This window comes from Arvicola amphibius, chromosome 5 (genome assembly GCF_903992535.2).
Source record: "Arvicola amphibius chromosome 5, mArvAmp1.2, whole genome shotgun sequence".
NCBI lineage: Eukaryota > Metazoa > Chordata > Mammalia > Rodentia > Cricetidae > Arvicola > Arvicola amphibius.
This window is the reverse complement of record NC_052051.1, coordinates 43,842,513-43,860,232: the sequence shown is the minus strand read 5'-3', so window position 1 is coordinate 43,860,232 and position 17,720 is coordinate 43,842,513. Positions and strand designations below refer to the sequence as shown.

Here is a 17,720-nt window from a genome sequence, read left to right as displayed (position 1 = left end):
TGCTGGTTGCTATATGTAACAAGCAAGCACACTGCAGCAGACAGGCAGACAGGAAATGTCCCTGCTGTCAGCTGGAAGAGGTGACACAATGATTTCTGTGTCGGAGATGTTATGTGTCTTGTTGAGGAGAGAAGGACAACTTCCTGTTAGAGATACCAGAAAGGGACTTGGATTCCTCGCCTCTCATACTCAACTGAGTGTTCCTCACATGGGCTCAGCCCCCAGGGTGGCTAGTCAGTTTAGTTAGAGGTCACCCAGGTCAGCACTCCAGGGTCACCAGACACAGAAGGGGCAGAGAAGGTAAAAGGGGAAAGCAGGCGGTGGATTGGTAATGGAAACACACTGGGTTTGCCTGGGGGAGCGGGAAAGGTAAGAACAAAAACAGGGACTCCACAGGGTGAGTCTGGGACCCCCAGGACTACACAGAGAAACCCTATCTCAACACAAGCAAAACAACAACAAAACAGGAACTCAGTCTCATTGTGGAAACTTTGTGACATCAGCTAAAGAGTGAGGGTTTAGGTCAAAGCCGGGCTCCTGCAGGACAGTACGCTCATCCCTGGGTAGCTTCATTTCAGGGTCCTCCCACACAGACAGACATCATGACCACATGCACTCAGTCCCTTATATAAATGGCATAGTGTGTGTACGTAAGTACTGTACACCCTTTGTATAGTTCAGATCACCTCTGGGTTATTTAACACCTAATATAATGAAAGTAGTTGTTATACTCGGCTACTAGGGAAATAATGGCAGGGAAAGGGGTCTGAATGTTCAGTACAACACAAGTTAAAGGGGGGGTATGAGTGCATGTGAGCTTGTGTGCATTGTGTGGTTCTAGGGATATCAGGCTTGTTAGTTCATGGTTTTTTGTTTTGTGGAGCCTGGGACCCTGTATGTGCCAGGCAAGCACCCTACCACTGAGCTATATTCCCAAAGGCCTTTTGATTTTTTATTGTACTAAGTTTCTCTTGCTCTTGCTAGTGTGTAGCCCAGACAGGCCTTGAACTTGAACTCATGACCCACCTATCTCAGTCTCCTCAGTACCTAGGCTCACAAGTTTATCTTTATCTTTTCTGCTTTCTCTCTCTCTCTCTCTCTCTCTCTCTCTCTCTCTCTCTCTCTCTCTCTCTCTCTCTCTGTCTCTCTCTCTCTGTGGGGCAAGGAAGGGTCTCACCCTGGAGCCCTGGCTTGACACTCACTATTTAGCCTGGGCTAGCCTCAAACTCACAGCTCCCAGCCATCATACTGGGATTACAGGCCACGCCACACCTGGCTTTCCTTTCACCTGTTTGCCCTCCCTCCCTCCCTGACTTACTGAGCTTGGAGGTCTTGTTTTGTTTTCTTTATTCACCACGGGTAAAATACTGACATTCATACAACCTTGGCCTTGCCCTCACTCACCAAGCAAAATCCTGAGGCTCGCTTAATTAACACTCACCTGTTGATTAATATTTTAGTGCTTTTAAGAAAAGAGGAAGAACACAGAGCCCGTGGCTTAGTGGCGGGAGAAGGCCCTAGCTCACTCACCATCACTGGTGTGCAACCAAGAAACATGTATGGAAAGTTCCCTGGTCTGACGGTAAACAGCTTTCATCCGTCCCAGCAATTTCTCGAGAACTAGAAGCTCCAGTGAAAGAAGGCTTGTTGAAGGAAAAAGCTGCACAAATCGAAGACAATTAACTTCTCAGAACCACCAGACACCCGAGGTCATGGGATAAGCAGTTTCCTGATGTCTTTTAGAAAGATACCAGGGCTTCAGAGATGTAGCTCTCAGGGCTTTCTCACCCAGAATGCAAGTCATTAGGATCAATACGCGGGCAAGAGCACTTCCATTATTGATTTGGTGAATTGCAGACGTCTGAATACAAACCAGGGTTGGAGTGACTCTCCCTCGCTCTGCCTAGAAGGGTCATTGCTGTGAAGGAAGGGGGCAAGCTTGTGTGGCTTCACACCACAGATCCCACCAATTTCCTCAAGTTGTTCGCTGACTTCCCTCTCACACCCAATTAGTAAACATTTAAAACATTAAAAACAAACTGGGCATGGTCGAATGTGAGAGGAGAGAACCCATACCAGCCTGAGCAACATAGTATGGTCTAGGGAGTCTTACTACACAGTAAGGTCTGTTTCAAAAAAATAAAAAATGCATATAGATATGCTGTGGGCTAAAGCTCTTGTACACTGTAAGGATTCGTCTCTTGTATTGGTTTAATAAAATGCTGATTGGCCAGTAGCCAGGCAGGAAGTATAGGCAAAGAGACCAGATAGGAGAATTCTGGGAAGAGTAAAGGCTCAGTCTGCAGTCACCAGTCAGACACAGAGGAAGCAAGATGAGAATGTCTCACTGATAAAAGGTACCAAGCTACATGGCTAACACAGACAAGAATTGTGGGTTAATTTAAGTTATAAGAACTAGTTAATAATAATCCTGAGTTGACAGTTTATAATTGTTATAAGCCTCTGTGTGTTTCTTTGGGACTAAATGGCTGCAGGACCAGGAGGAACTATGTAAACTCTGTCTACATAAATACAGTTATAGACTGAGAGACAGATGTAAGCTGGAACCAGAAATACTACATAGTTGGGGGTTTGGGAGATGACTCAATGGTTAAGAGCACATACTGCTCTTCCAGAGGACCTGAGTTCAGTTCCCAGCACCCATATCAGGTAGCTCACAACTGTCTGTAACAGTTCCTGGGGAATCTGATACCTCTGACCTCTGGGTACTTACATTCATGTGTGCATATCCCCCCATACACATACACATATTTAAAAATAATAAAAATAAATCTAAAAAATACTATACAGTCAAGGAAGGCTTTTTCTAGTAATGTAAGATTGGTTCAATATTTGTAAATCATACTATTTATCATATTACCAGCTAGATAGGGAAATTCACATGATAGTTACCATAAAAGCAGAAAGCATTCAACAATTTTCAACTCTTTTATGATGAAAGCCTAGAAATCAGAGGGAATGCATTTGCCAGCAATCATGAGGAAGGACTTGAGTTCAAATCCTCGGAACCCATGGAACACAGCATAAGGTAAGCCATGATTATATAACCCCAGTGTTCCTACACTCAGACAGGAGGTTCAGGGGGGAAAAATCTCTGGAGCTGCTGGGCTAGTGAGCCTGCATGCATAACCAATGTTAGAGGAGGAACAAACATAGTGAAGAACAGGGTAGCGAGGACAGACCACGGACAGTGTACTGACATTTGACAAGGGCAGAAAGGCAGTCAGGAGAATGGCTAACCTTTGCCACAAAAGAAAATAATGTGGCCAGGTGTCCACGGTACACAGAAGTTAACTCAACATGAATTATAGACCTAAATATAAAACCAAAGTTTTAAGAGGAGGGCTTTTAGGGAAGGCTGGAAAGATGACTCTGTGGTTAGAGCATTTGCTGCTCTTCAGAGGACCTGAGTTTCACTCCCAGCACTCACATCTAACAGCCTACAACTGCCTGGAACTCCAGCCCTGGGGTATGTGACACCCTCTTCTGGCCATCAAGAGAACCGACATGTAAAGAGATCTACGTTAATGCAAATAGTTAGAATTTAAAATCCCTCCTGCAAGCCAGGCAGTGGTGGTGCATGTCTTTAATCCCAGCACTTGGGAGGCAGAGGCAGGAAGATCTCTATGAGTTCAAGGCCAGCCTGGTCTACAAGAGCTAGTTTCAGGACAGGCTCCAAAGCTACAGAGAAACCTGTCTCGAAAAAAAAATGCCCCCCAAATGTTTAAACTATTTGAGGAAAACAGAAACACACAAATGAAATCTATGTAACTTTGGGTCTGATGATGACTTTTTTTTTTAGATATAATGTCAAAGGCACAACCCAGACATTCTTGGTGGAAATATGGGTTGCCAGAGACTTTGGGGGAGAAATAAAGCAAATTAATCAAACTTTAAAATGGATAATACCCTTCAGTAGAACAGCCCCATGGTCACGCGGCAGTGTGTGCAGACATCCCCACGGTCACGCCACAGTGTGTGCAGCCATCCCATGGCCACGCCGCAGTGTATGGTGGACTTGAAACTTCCCGCATGGAGAGGGAGTGCAAAAATACCCACTAGGGCCTAAGCTTGGAGTTCTATCAGCTCTGAGGAGGAGAAAGTAAAAGATGGAAAGCAGTCACAGGGGTCTCAATGATTGCTCACCCAGGATGCCTGGCAGGACCGAAATAGACTAAGCAGAAAGGCCTGTGTTAGTGTGTGTCAGTGTGAGTCTCACAGCAACTCGGGTCCCAAAGAGCAGCACACACCCTGCGGAGGTCTCACACAGTTACAGCTCCTACACTGGTATGGTGGTTTGAAAGAAAATGGTCCCCATAGGGAGGGGCACCACTGGGAGGTGTGGCCTTGTGGGAAGTGTGTTACTGCAGGGGCACCAGCTTTGAGGTTGTTTTTAATTCAAGATTCTCTCAGTGTGACTGTCATCTTGCCTGCAGCACCACCAAGCCACCATCCTCCCCTTCATGATGCTGATGGATGGAACCTCCCAAACTGTGAGCCACCCCCAAATGAATGTTTTCTTTACAAGCGTTGATGTAGTCGTGGTGTCTCTTGACAGCAATAGTAACCCTAACTAAGACAACTAGCTTCGTGCGCTCCAAGAAAACTGGCTGAGCAAATCCAACAAGTGGCATCTTGGCTCTCATGGGACCCCATTCTGAAGGGGATAAGACAAAAGGATAGTGAGATTTCCAACAGCCAGGAGAACGGAGCAGCAAGAACAGAGAGGCAGGTGATGTGGCCCCAGAGACGTGGGGGAGCCGGGGGAAAAGCTAGAGGTTGGGTTGAAATATCCTACCTGTCCTCACTGGTCCAGCAAACCTGACCTCGGAGGCCTTCCTCCTGTGGACAAGGAGGTATGCAGACGCCTCCAGGAAGCCCTGGGGCCTTGCATCAGGAAAGGCCCTTGTTCAGACCTGTCCCCTGTGTCACCCTGACAGGTCAGACTTGCGATTCCAGCTCAGGCTGTTGTCCCAGACACCCATCAGGATCTGGAATGTCATTAAGGCCCTCACTTAATTCACACCCTAACACTGGGTCGGATTCACAGCTTGGTTCTCAAAGGCAGAAAAAACAATAACGATGAAAAGATGAGAGGAACTGCAGGAGATAAAAATCAGAGAGACCTGAAAGCAAAGCCAGGCTCTCCTGAGGAGGAACAGCCTGGAACCTGTGATCAAAGGCATAACAGAGCAGTCTGTGCCAAAATGGGACTCTAATTGCACATTTCAAAGTTGTATTTTTAAAAGCTACAGCGGGGTATGGTGGTGCATACCTGTCATCCTGGTACTTAGGAGACCAACGCCTTCCGGGGCAACATAGAAAAACTGTGCCCTAAAAGGAACAATCAAAAGTCTGGATGTCCCACTCTAGAAACTGCAGTGGGAAAAAAGGTGGGGGGGGGGGGGTTTGGAACCCATGCTGCAGACATCCTGCAAGAATGCTGCTACTTTACTCAAAAGGAAATTGAGAGCTGGAGAGATTCACCGCAGGGAGGGGTGCTGGCGGCACAAACCCCGTAACCTGGCTGTGATGGTTGGGACCCACAGACAGCTGGGCATGGGGACACCCATCTGTGATCCCAGCAACATCTATGGCAAGATGGAAGGCAGACAGGGGACTGGTCCAGAAGCTGGAGGCCAGCTAACCTAGAGTACACAGCACAGCAGCACACACAGTAAGAGAGACCCTCCATCGACAAGGTGGAAGGGGAGAAACAACTTCCTTCTGAAAATCATCCTTTGACCACCACGTAACATACATAGCATGTGTCTGCACGTGCACACACATGTGGACACACACACACACACAAGCTGAGCCTGGGCATATATTCTAGAGAGTGAGGCAGAGGATCTCAAGTTCAAGTCCTATGTGGGCTTCAGAGTAAGGTCAAGGACAGCTTGTTTCAAACTATCAAGTAAAATGAGGGCTGAGCTATAATCTGTGGTAGAGGGCTTGCCTGCTGCGTTCGAGGCCATGTGCTCAATCCTCACTACTGCAGAAGTTATTTATACATTGTGCAAAGGATAAGCAGACTGTGGGGACCCCTAAATCCTAAGTGAATGTGTATTGTTGACATGAGCAAGAATAAACAGACTGTAGGGAGCCGGTGAAATCCTGAGAGAATGTGTATTGTTGACATTAGCATGATCAACCACATCAAGGATGCCAATGCCTCAGACCCAAGGGAATGGCAAGGCCTTCCCCCTGGCCCAGAAAGACAAGATGAAAGATCGAACAGTTAGGAGAGAAGAAAGTTTGCCCATTAAACATTAGAGTCTTTAAAACTTTCTTGGTTTTCTCTGAAAACAGTGCAACTAACAGACTTCCTTCCATGTCAAACAGGAAGTCATCCATAGAGTTGTACATTATGTTGTTAACTTACCACGAGCTCCTGAGTTCCCTGAGAAGCTGGCTGTGGAGGGCGGCCTGTGCTCTCCCTCCCACTTCGGACCCAAGCACGTGTGTCTCAGAGTGTCCCCCAACTCCTCTTGTCTGGGGATGGGCTACCCTTCCAACTCTGTGATGGGGAAGAAGAGAAACACAAAACAGCTCAAGAGAGAGAGAAAAAAACGCTGAAAGTGCCTGCAGGGGAAGAAAGGAGCCAGAAGTTCAGCCAGGGAAAGCTCATCCATGGAGAAAAAGCTCAGTGGGAAGAGGTTGTCAGCCTCAGCTTGCCCAGGTGCTGTGGGCTGGATGTTGTGAGACTCCACTTTGATGACACCATCTCTGTTCTATTGGTTCTTTTACTTGTGAAGCTCAGCTGAGGGCACCTGGCTCTGCCTGGGACTCTATCAGGGACTCCAGGTGGCTGCCTCATCTTCCCGGTGGACTTCTGCTGGAGGTTTTAGCTATCTACCTGCAAGTTGTTATGCATTCTTTTGCTTTGGTTTGCCATATGCTCAGTCATCCAGAACTGTAAGGATGGCTGTTGTAGACAGACCAATCTCCATTCTGTACAAAGCAACAGTTTACTGCCAAACTCTGACGGCTCATCAGCAAAAGCTGTGAAGTAGAAGAGGCAAGAAGGAAAGCTCATGAAGGCGTGTAGCAATTGTGCACATCACTATCCTCTTTCATCGCTAAGCCAGAGAAACCAAAAGAGCCTTAAGACATTATTATTTAAAAACATGTAAGCCCCCATCAGCAGAGCCAAAACCAGACTTCTGTAAACCAGACTCACTAGAGTAGGGGGTGAGGACAGAGAGAGAAACAAAGGAAGCATAGACCCTGGAGAGGATGCAGAGAGCGGAGAAAGGAGTCAGGCTGCTGCCTGTGGAGGCTGCTGCTGCCACGCCACCCCACGCCCACTCCCAAGCAAGGCTCATTGTTTTCTTTGATCCCAGGAAAACAGGCATTCTCTGAGGAGCAGAGTCATAGACTCGAAACGAGATTTTCTGTGGAGATGGGAGCTATTAACCTCATGAACTTCCTATCAGATCTCTTTTTACTCTCAAACCTTGTAAGATTGCCAAACCTCTTAAAATTTCCTGTGCAATTTAGCAAAAGCAATGAAATAATACAAAACACTATGGATAAATCTCAGAAAAATGGCTGGGAAAGCAAAAAGTTGTTACAAACTGTACACATCATTATTTAAAAGTCTTGAGCTGGGCAGTGGTGGCACACCCCTTTAATCCCAGCACTCGGGAGGCAGAGGCAGGTGGATCTCTGTGAGTTCGAGGCCAGCCTGGTCTACAAGAGCTAGTTCCAGGACAGGTTCCCAAAGCTATAGAGAAACCCTGTCTTGAAAAACAAAAAACAAAACAAAACAAAAAGAAGTCTAGGCAGGGTGGTGATTGGTGACGAGAAGCACCAATGCTTCTCATTGTGGTGGCCTGGAGTACAGAGCGAGGCAAAGTCCACAAGGAACCCTCTTAGGGCGGGGGGCTAGTCTCTGTCTTAGTTGAGGCTATGTTTCCATAGATAAAAGGATAAAAGTTACCGAAGCTCAAAGAACTACACAAATGAACTGTTTAAGTGTGGGTTGTAGTGATGAGCTTCGATTATATAATGCTCCTATTTTTTAAAAAAAAATAATAATAAATTAAAAAAGACTTCAGACTCTCTATGCAGTCCTGACTCTAGTGGAATTCACTGTGTAGACTAGGCTAGCCTTCAACCCAGAGAGAGCCTCCTGTCTCCGCCCGAAAGTACTGGGATTAGAGGTGTGTATCGCCACGCCCAGCTCAGCAATGATAATTTAAATGTTATATATCAAAGTCTACAAACTAGCACTCTGGAGATTTTTTATTTGAATATCTTTGAATGTATGGATAATCCGGTGATTTTTATCATATAGAATACAGTATTTTGAAATACATTGTGGGATGGTAATGTTGCTATTAACAAATACATTGCACTGTATAGGTTTTTTTTTCTTTTGGTAAAGCAAACAGCAACTTCTCTCTTTACATTTTTCAAGACTACAACGTGGTGCCCTTAACTCTGGTCACCCTGAAGTACAGTCTACCCCTTTGGAGTATGATGTCATTAACTCTGGTCGTCTTGTACAGTTTTGTGCCTCCTACCTACGAGTGTCTTCAGCCAACATCTCATCTCCTAGTAACCTCCATTCCCTGCTTTGCTTCTACAACTCAAGTTTTACTGAGACCCTGTGAGTGAGAGCATGTATTGTTTTTATTTCTGTGTCTGGCTTATGTTAGTTAATATAGTATCTTCCAGGTTCACCCGTGCCACAACAAATGGCAGGGTTTCGTTCTTCGGCAGAATAGTATCCCATCGACGATGCATACCACGCTTGCTTTCTTCCCTGTTCACTGACAGACACTCAAGTGTGCTGTGGCTTGGCCACGGTGAATGCAGCAGCGTGGGAATTCCGCAGCCTCTTGGACTGCTGCTTTCCTTGCCTTAGGATGGATACACAGTGCTGAGGTTGCTGGCCAGAGGTCTAGTCTAATCTTTTATCTCTTTGTGGCACCTTCACACTTTTCCACAACAGCTATACTAACTTATGTTCCTACCAACAAAGCTTTCGAGTTTCCTTTTCTTGTTATCCTCATCAATCTTTATCTTTGTTTTTGTTTTTTGTTTTGTTTTGTTTTTTTTTTTTGTTTTTTCGAGACAGGGTTTCTCTGTGGCTTTGGAGCCTGTCCTGGAACTAGCTCTTGTAGACCAGGCTGGTCTCGAACTCACAGAGATCCGCCTGCCTCTGCCTCCCGAGTGCTGGGATTAAAGGCGTGCGCCACCACCGCCCGGCTCAATCTTTATCTTTGGGGATTTTCTTGTAATACCCCTTCTGTCTCACTGTGGTTTTGAGTTTCATTTCCTGGATGGATAGTGATGCTGGCACTGTTTCATATGCCTTCCTGGCCACTGTGTGTCTTCTTTGGAGGAAATGTTTATTAAGCTTTTTTTTAACAGTTAGTCTCTATTGCTAACTTGACTAGGTTTTAAATCACCTAGGAGTTTGGGGAGGCACACTCTAGGTGTGTCTGTGAGGGTGTTTTCAGATAAGATTAACTGGGGGGGGGGGACACTTTCTGAGTGTGGGCAGCACCACACGGTTGGCTTAGAGTTCTGTTGCAGGATATTTGATTACGCTGAATAAAGATAGGTCACTTTGATGGGTTTAATAAAAAGCTGAATGGCCAATAGCTCGGGAAGAATTCCAGACACAGAGAGCACGGAGAAGAAGGGCAGAGCCAGCAAGGATCCAAAGCAAGAAGCATGGACATTACAAAGTAAAGGTAACCAAGCCATGTAAAAGAATGTAGATTGAAAGAAATGGGTTAATTTAAGTTATAAGCGCTAGTTAGAAACAAGCCTAAGCTATAGACCAAGCTTTCAAAATTAATAATAAGTCTCTGCATCGTGATTTAGAAGCTGGCTGGCAGGACAGAGGAAGGCTGGCTACAGGGTCCAGGCAGAATAAGAGAAAAAGAAGGGGAGCTGAGGACCAGCATCTCCCTGTCCCTTGTTCTGATTCCTGGGCCAGCATGAAACACACTGTGTAAAGCAATGAGCTGCCTCGCGCATCTGAAACCGGGAGCTCGCTAAGCCTTCCTTTTTAGTGTTTGTATCAAGGTTTGGGCAGAGACAAAGACAAGTAACCAGTGAAGGTTTCTAGTCCACTTTAAATTCAGCTTGTTTGGGTTGTTTTTTCCACTGAGTTGAATTACTAGAGTGTCCTAGCCCTTGTCTGGTGTATGCTTTTTGAATACTTTCTCCCATCTTGTGGGCCGCTTTCCACCCTGTTGGTCCTTTTCCTGAGCTGGAGCTCTGCCCCTTGAGGAAGCCCCGGCCACTGTCAAAGGCTGGCTCTGGCCACTGGGGGACTGAACTACTCACTGGCTCATACTAATGAGTCTCTTGGCAAAATCTCTGTCCTGAAGCTGCTAATAGGGCAAGGGGGAGAACATTCTGCAGCCCAGCCGTTCATTTCTAAATTAACTATTAGAACAGGCCTAACTGCCAATAAAATCGTGTTATTAACTAAGTGGTTCAATATTAGGACATATACTGTAATTCATATGTTTGAAGGGGTAAACAAGAAAATGGTATTTAGCAAAATCCATACCTGGGTTTAGTTACTGTTTAGTAAGACGGTAAACGTAGATGTTTCCTCACTACCACCCACAGTACCATGCTGAATGGTGCCACCTTTATGGGAAGGACCGAGCAAGGGCAGTCATTGCGGCCACGGGATCTACCACAGTTCTAAATGCCTTCCCTAGTCCAAGCCGAGAAGAGGACAGAACGGTAAACTCAACACAAAGGAGGCCTTGTCATCATAATTTGTGGCTACTGTAAGCAAGCTCCTGGAATTGGAAAGGCAGGACAAGTGTCTCTGGTAATGAGTTGAGACTTTAATGAGGTGGCAGATTGCGAAATTAGCATACAAGAAGTTTTCCTCTAATCAAATAGTAACTATGGTTTAAAAAAATGATGATGAAAGAAAATATTTTTCACTCATAATAGCAATAAAAGCCAATGTCATTGGAGAAGGAATGCTCTTGATAAGAAGTGTACACGATCCATTCAAAAGCCTAGAGGGCAATGCCAAGCTCCCCACAGCAATGCAAACAAACCAGGAGAAAACTGTACGAGATACAAAGATCTGAATGGCCACTAGAGAGATGGCTTGGTGGTTTAGAGCAGGCGCTGGCCTTGCAGAGGGAGGGCACGTCGGAGGCCCAGCACCCACATGATACAATCCTACTCAAAAGAGAAAGAGAACTATGAAGCCGTAGCCCTCACTTCACGTGTGAGGTCGTAGGTTCGGTCTCTAGTACTGCTGAGGGAGAGCAAAAAGAAAAAGCAAAACGAGAGAGTAAGTCTGAGTTCTTCTGGACAAACGTAGGTGGCTGCCTTGCCCTGGGGAGCCATGGTCACACTCTGTGTAAAGTGCCCCCACTTTGTTTAAACAATGACAGTTCCTCGCACTAAAGTAATTTGGCTCCCACAACTAGTAACTTGTTTTTCTAGAATCTTCCTTTCCAGTAATGAGTTTTTATGAGTACCTGACATTCTTCTATAATTGACTACTCATTTTACTTTCCTGGTTGGACAAAAAAAGTTGCTTCCCAGTCCCCTTTCTCCTCTCTGTCCTCTTGGAAATAGATGGTGAGCACTCTGCTGCCCCTCGACAGGTCTCTTCCACAATAAAGTCTGTGCTGTCTCCAGCTTGCTGTCTCCCTTGTCCGTCTGTCTTTATTTTCTATTTTATTATTTTATTTTATTTTATTATTTTATGTACATGAGTATTTGGCCTGCATGCATGTGTCTGTGCAGCAGACCAGAAGAATTGGATCCTCTGGAACCGGAGTTACAGCTGGCTGTGACTGCCATGTGGGTGCTGGGCCTCCCACCCAGGTCCTCCTAACTGCTGAGCCATCTCTCCAGCCCACTGTGTCTTTCTTTTTCACCAACCTTACAACCATCACTACAAATTTCCTCAGATGCCTAGCAGAATTAGTAAATGCTCTTGTAATAGAGACTGAATTAATTAACACAGGAAACTGTTTCTGGCAGCACCTGGCACAGAGCACAGACATGAGTGTTAGTGCTGCTATTTTTATTTCCTAAAAGAGTATCTGCAAAGAACCAAAGAAATTTCTAGAAGAAAAGAGAAAAACAGTGTAGGTAAGCTGAGACTAAGAAACATTAAAACAAGTGGTGAAACTACAATAATAATTATTTCAAAGAAAACACGAAAATTGGAAGACAGACAAAAGACATTAGAATACATAATAAACTCAAGTGCATATGGAAATTTTGTACATTATTTTAAAGGTGACATTTCAAAGCCGTGGAGGAAAATTTGTGTCAGATGAGGCCATCTGTAGGGACGATCTGTCAGCCACTTGAGGAAAGCAAGTGGTGTGACTTCTTTCTCTAATCAAAATTTATCCTTCTTGAAACAACGGTTTAATGTTTTACTGAAAATGAAAAGACTGCTTTCACAGTGAATCTCTTAAATAAACGGGGGACGTGAGACCTGGGAGCTGCAGGAGTCTGGTAAATCGGCATGATGGCCCACTTGGGACTCAGCTGTGTCTCACAGCTCACGTGGGACAGCGCCAAGCAGTCGACCTTTCCGAGGTGACCGGGTCACCAGGGCTCCGTTCTGCTACGTGTTTTCATACCATCATCACAGAAGGAGGTATGTTGTTCCAAAACAGGCTCCCGGGCAAGGGTGCGTCTACTCCATCCTCCACTTATGGGTATGTGCATGCTTATCCTTTCTTAAACTTTGGGATGACGTAGCAAGGAAGCTTTTTGTGGTACACGCCTTTAATCCCAGCACTCAGGAGGCAGAGACAGGTGGATCTCTGTGAGTTTGAGGCCAGCCTGGTTTACAAAGTGAGTATGAAGACAGTCAAGGCTGTTACACAGAGAAACCCTGTCTTGAAAAACCAAAAAGAAAAAAAAAAGAAAAAAAAAAAACACTTTAAAAATCCAGTCTTTAAAAAAATGCTCAAAGTCTTGAAAGTATCCAGAATCTCCCTAAAACTCCAAAGTTTCTCCAAGCTCTGAAATCTCTTTAAAATTTCAGTCTCTCAATTGTTGGCACTAGTGGGTACGAATGTCAGGAATGTGAACAAGTTCTCTCTTGATTCATTCAAGGCAGATGGCTTCCTTCCCAGAATGCTTAGGATCAGGAAGAAATCCTGAAATGAGGAAAAGAGAGCCCAGGGAGACCCTCAGATGAAGAGACAAATCCCCTCACGTCCTCTGGACGCATGGCGGAGAGAACAGAGGAGGAGGGAATGGAAAGCTGCCAGAATTCAGAAGGACACAAGGCTCAAGGGGGCTGCTGCTATTTCTGGACACTTCGTCGCCACCGGAGGTTGCCTCATAGGAATGGAAGCCAGGAGCCCTAAGATTCCGCTCCGCTCAGACTGCGGACAGCTCCCAGGGTGGGGCCCGGTGTGTGTCTCCCTGGCAGGTCAGTGTGTCTTGACTACAGACTGTGCCATGGCCGCGTGGAGGGTGGAGAACAGGCTGTTTCCCAAAACTCTTTGGCCAGCACTCACGCGTCAGAGGAAAATATGTGGTGTTTAATCCACTTCCTCTGCCCTTTCTGGGTCCCTCTTCCTAGTGGTTCACAGGTGCCCAGGCAACAAACAAAGCCTTGTGTGTTAAAAGAGAAAGCACATCACCTATGAAGGGAAAAGTTGCTGCTACATAAAGAAGTATTCTCTCCCTCACAGACTCTTTGTCTCGGGCGCCTCAGCCCCCGCTAGGTGTCAAACTCACAACTCTGATGACATCAAGGTCTATTCACCAGCGTGTGCTGACACACATCTGTAAATCTAATACATGAGAGGCTAAGTGAGTTCGAGGCCAGCCTGGGTTACATTTCCTACCTAATGGGGGACGGGGAGGTAGGGTGGTCTAAGAATATGGCTCAGTGGCCGGGCGGTGGTGGCGCACGCCTTTAATCCCAGCACTCGGGAGGCAGAGGCAGGTGGATCTCTGTGAGTTCGAGGCCAGCCTGGTCTACAAGAGCTAGTTCCAGGACAGGCTCTAAAAAAGCTGCAGGGAAACCCTGTCTCGAAAAACCAAAAAAAGAAAAAAGAAAAAAAAAAGAATATGGCTCAGTGCTGCCATGCTTGCCTAACACGCTGTAGGCCTTATGTTGTGCTGCTCCCTCCCCCCACAAAAATGATACATAAAATGTAATAAAAAAAATTATCCCAGAAGCCATCAGTAGATGTTGCAGGGAAAGTTAATTAAAACCACAGCCTTTTCCCAACTAAGAAGATCTTTCAGCTTTCCTGTGCTCCAAGACAGGGGTCTATGCAGTGCGGTGGTTGACTCTCATCATAACCATTAAGGGACACTCACACAAGGTCCTGCAAATGATGGAGGATGTTCTCAAATTCCTTGCAGCAGTGCCCCGCTTTGGTGGCACCAACCTTGATTTCTAGATGGACCAGCAACTCTACAAACAGAAAAGCCGTGGCAGTTACATGACAAATCTGAAAAGTTCCCAGGCAAATCTGCAGCCATTGCTGCCATTGAGAACCCTGCCAATGTCAGCATCATCTCCAGGAACACCAGCCAGCGAGCCGTGTTGATACTTGCTGCTGACACTGGAGTCAGTCTGGTTGCTGGCTACATCATATCTGGGACTTTCACTAACCAGATCCAAGTAACGTTCAGAAAGCCACGTCTTCTGGTGGTGACTGATCCCAGGGCTGACAACTAGGTCCTTAAAGGTGTCTTATATCAACCTACCTACTACCATGTGCTATATAACACAGATTCTCCTCTGTGCTCTGTGGACCTTGCCGTCCCATGCATCTGATATAGTGGATGCTAGATAGGGAAGTTCTGAGCATGTGTGGTACCATCACCCCTGAGGACCTGTGAGAGGTCATGCCTACTCTACTCCTATAGAGACCAAGAAGAGGTGAAGAAGGGAGAGCAAGCACAGATGAAAATGCTGTAATCAAGGAAGAGTGTTGGGGCAAATGGACCATGCCAGCTCCTGAATCCACTGCTGCTCAGTCTGAAGTGTCAGACTGGTCTGAGGGTATGTGAGTACCCTCTGTGCCTGTTCAGAAGTTTCCTACTGAAGACAGAAATGCCCAGTAAGCCATGGAGAACTGCTTCTCAGTTCCCACTTCTCAGGATACTGAATGGGTCAGAACGACCCCTGAGTGGTCCTAAGGTATTCTTCAGCAGATACTTTAGCAAAATGGAAAGAAGATGGATGGACATTCAGTGGTTTTAGAAGAAAAAAATCCCTACAAAGATAGTAGAAAAAGAAAAGAGCTTTATTATTGAATAAGCATTCAACCAGAATGTGATGGACACCACAGGCAATCTGCTAAAAAAGTGAACAGACAGGAGGAATGTTGTCTTTTTTATAATCCTAAAGATGCCGGACATTGCATTTGTTTTTAGTAATTAGTCCTCAACTTGACAGGACCATTTATCACAAAGTTTAACCTAAATTCATCTGGCAAATGGGGCCGTCACGTACTTCCTGATTAACTTTATCTAAAATGAAGACAGGCTTCACCTGTGCTCAGGACAGGAGGCAATCCTGCTACTTGGAGAACAGTGTCCATCAAAGTCAGGCTTCTGTCTCCCATAGACACTGGGGCTGTGACCCTAGCACCATGGGTAGAGATAGGTGAGTCCTGAGGCTCACTGGCCAGCAAGCCTATCTGCAATTGTGGGCTCATGTTCAGTGAGAGACCCTACCTCAAAAAACAAGGTGAGATGTGATTGAGGAAGCCATCCCTTGGTCAACCTCTGGCCTGCACACGTGCGTGCATGAGGAGACAAACACACATGCATGCGCATGCACACACACACACATCACCAGAAAGAGGGGGGGGGGGGAATTCCACATACTCCCCAGCTTGTTTGCAGTAGATATGGTATCACTCATGCAACACAGGGTATAAACTCAACCCCGATAATCACTTAGATGAGTATCCAAGTAAGATAGAAAAAAGAGACAGAAAACAAAGACCGAGTGACTAGGAGATCGGCACGCAATCGCCACATCCTGTGTCTTGAAGTCACAATGTTTCCTTAGCACTCTGCTTCTCAAAGCTCTTCTCATTCTCACATGCCAGAATTTTACAGTTGATCTTATACCAACTGAAAGACCTTCAAGCATTCAATGAACAAACTAGCATCTTCAGGTATCCAACTGACAGTGATTAGGAAGCGGCAGAGACTCCAAGGGCCTTTCTGTAGAAACGCATACTGATTCAACCATGTTGGCGTCTTGATCTCAACACCAAGAAACCTTTCCAGCCTTTCATGCCTTTGACTCCTGGCGAGGTGTCTAGCTGTAGGAATATGTGTTCCAGGCACCTACAAGAGTGCACTGAAACCATTAAAACAGCATCTCAGACGATACTGTTATCTGGGGAGAGTCTAGTTCAAAACTCAGAACTATACCTGGCTTAAGGGCAGAAAAGATGAGAGGAAGAAAACCCAGAAATATTTTTTAAATGTTTTTATTGATTTCATGTGTATGGGTGTTTGCCTATGTTATGCCTAAGTCCTGAGACCCCCCACCCCAAGAAGACCACCATATAGACACACACTTCCAAATGCAAAAGTCAGGTTTTATTTATTATGTACGGACTAGCACGGGTCCTCTGCCTCACAGTCTGGCACAGCAAATGGAGAAGGACCCCACCTATTGTTGTAAGGGGTGTCTAAAGACAAAACTACAACTCAGTCACAAGATTACAGTCTCAAAATACAAAATTACTTATTCTGTATTATAATTGGCTAAAGGTTAGGTAAAGTTTAGCTGTTATTCTCTGATAGGCTGTCATTGCCTGGGGGGGATAGCAACAGCTATCTAACAGATAGCATCTGCTGACCAGTTGCTACCCGCAGGGGCTGTTTGGAATTCTAGCTGACTGATCCGTCACTACTCAGCTGATGGGGAAGTTAGGTGGTCAGCATCTTATCAGCAGTTTCGTGTAGCTTGGGTTTTTTTTTTTTTTCCATTAGCTAATACTTCCCCTAAAGGGGGGCTAGCGACCCTCGACTTTCCTCAGGGGTGGAGGTGAAGTTCGAAGTCCCACAAGGTTCCAGTATGAAAATGGAATCTTTTCCGGCCTCACACCTGAAAGTATGTCTGTGTACCATATGTATGCCTGGTTCCCACAGAGGCCAAAAGAAAGCATCAGATCCCCTAGAACTGGAGTTTCAGAGGTTTGTGGACTACCACATGGATGTTAGGGATCGAACCCAGGATGTCTGCAAGAGAAAGCAGTCAGTGCTCTTAACCACTGATCCATCTCTCTAATCCCACATGAATATTTTTCTTTATTCCTGTCTATATTTTCTAATGTCCTTATAGGACCTGCATAACTTTTGTTATACAGATGACTGAAGAAGGAGGTGAGCAGGGCAGCCGTTCAGACACTGCCTGGAAGGTTGGGCTGTCCTCTCGGTCATCTGTCATCCAGTGCTTCATAATAAGCTGTGTGTTCTTTGCGCCAGGCTGAGGGGGTTTCTGTGCCTTGCCATCAATGTTCTCTAACCCTAAATTCACACCGTCTGGACATCCTAACCAAAGAATTAAACCACATATTGTATCATTTCTTTACCTCCACCCTCCAAAACTTCCAGACTTTGTGGAAATAACACCAAATTCTCCACATCAGGAGTCATGGGAACCATCTGACTTGGTCTACTTCTGATATTACAGTAGAGTACCACAGGCTTGATAACTTATAAAAACCAGA

The 17,720-nt window shown here is 45.6% G+C and overlaps 1 pseudogene; it reads left to right on the top strand.

The window, feature by feature from the left end:
• Positions 1-13,191: 13,191 nt before the first annotated feature.
• On the top strand, positions 13,192-15,162 carry LOC121677196 (annotated as a pseudogene).
• Positions 15,163-17,720: the final 2,558 nt, after the last annotated feature.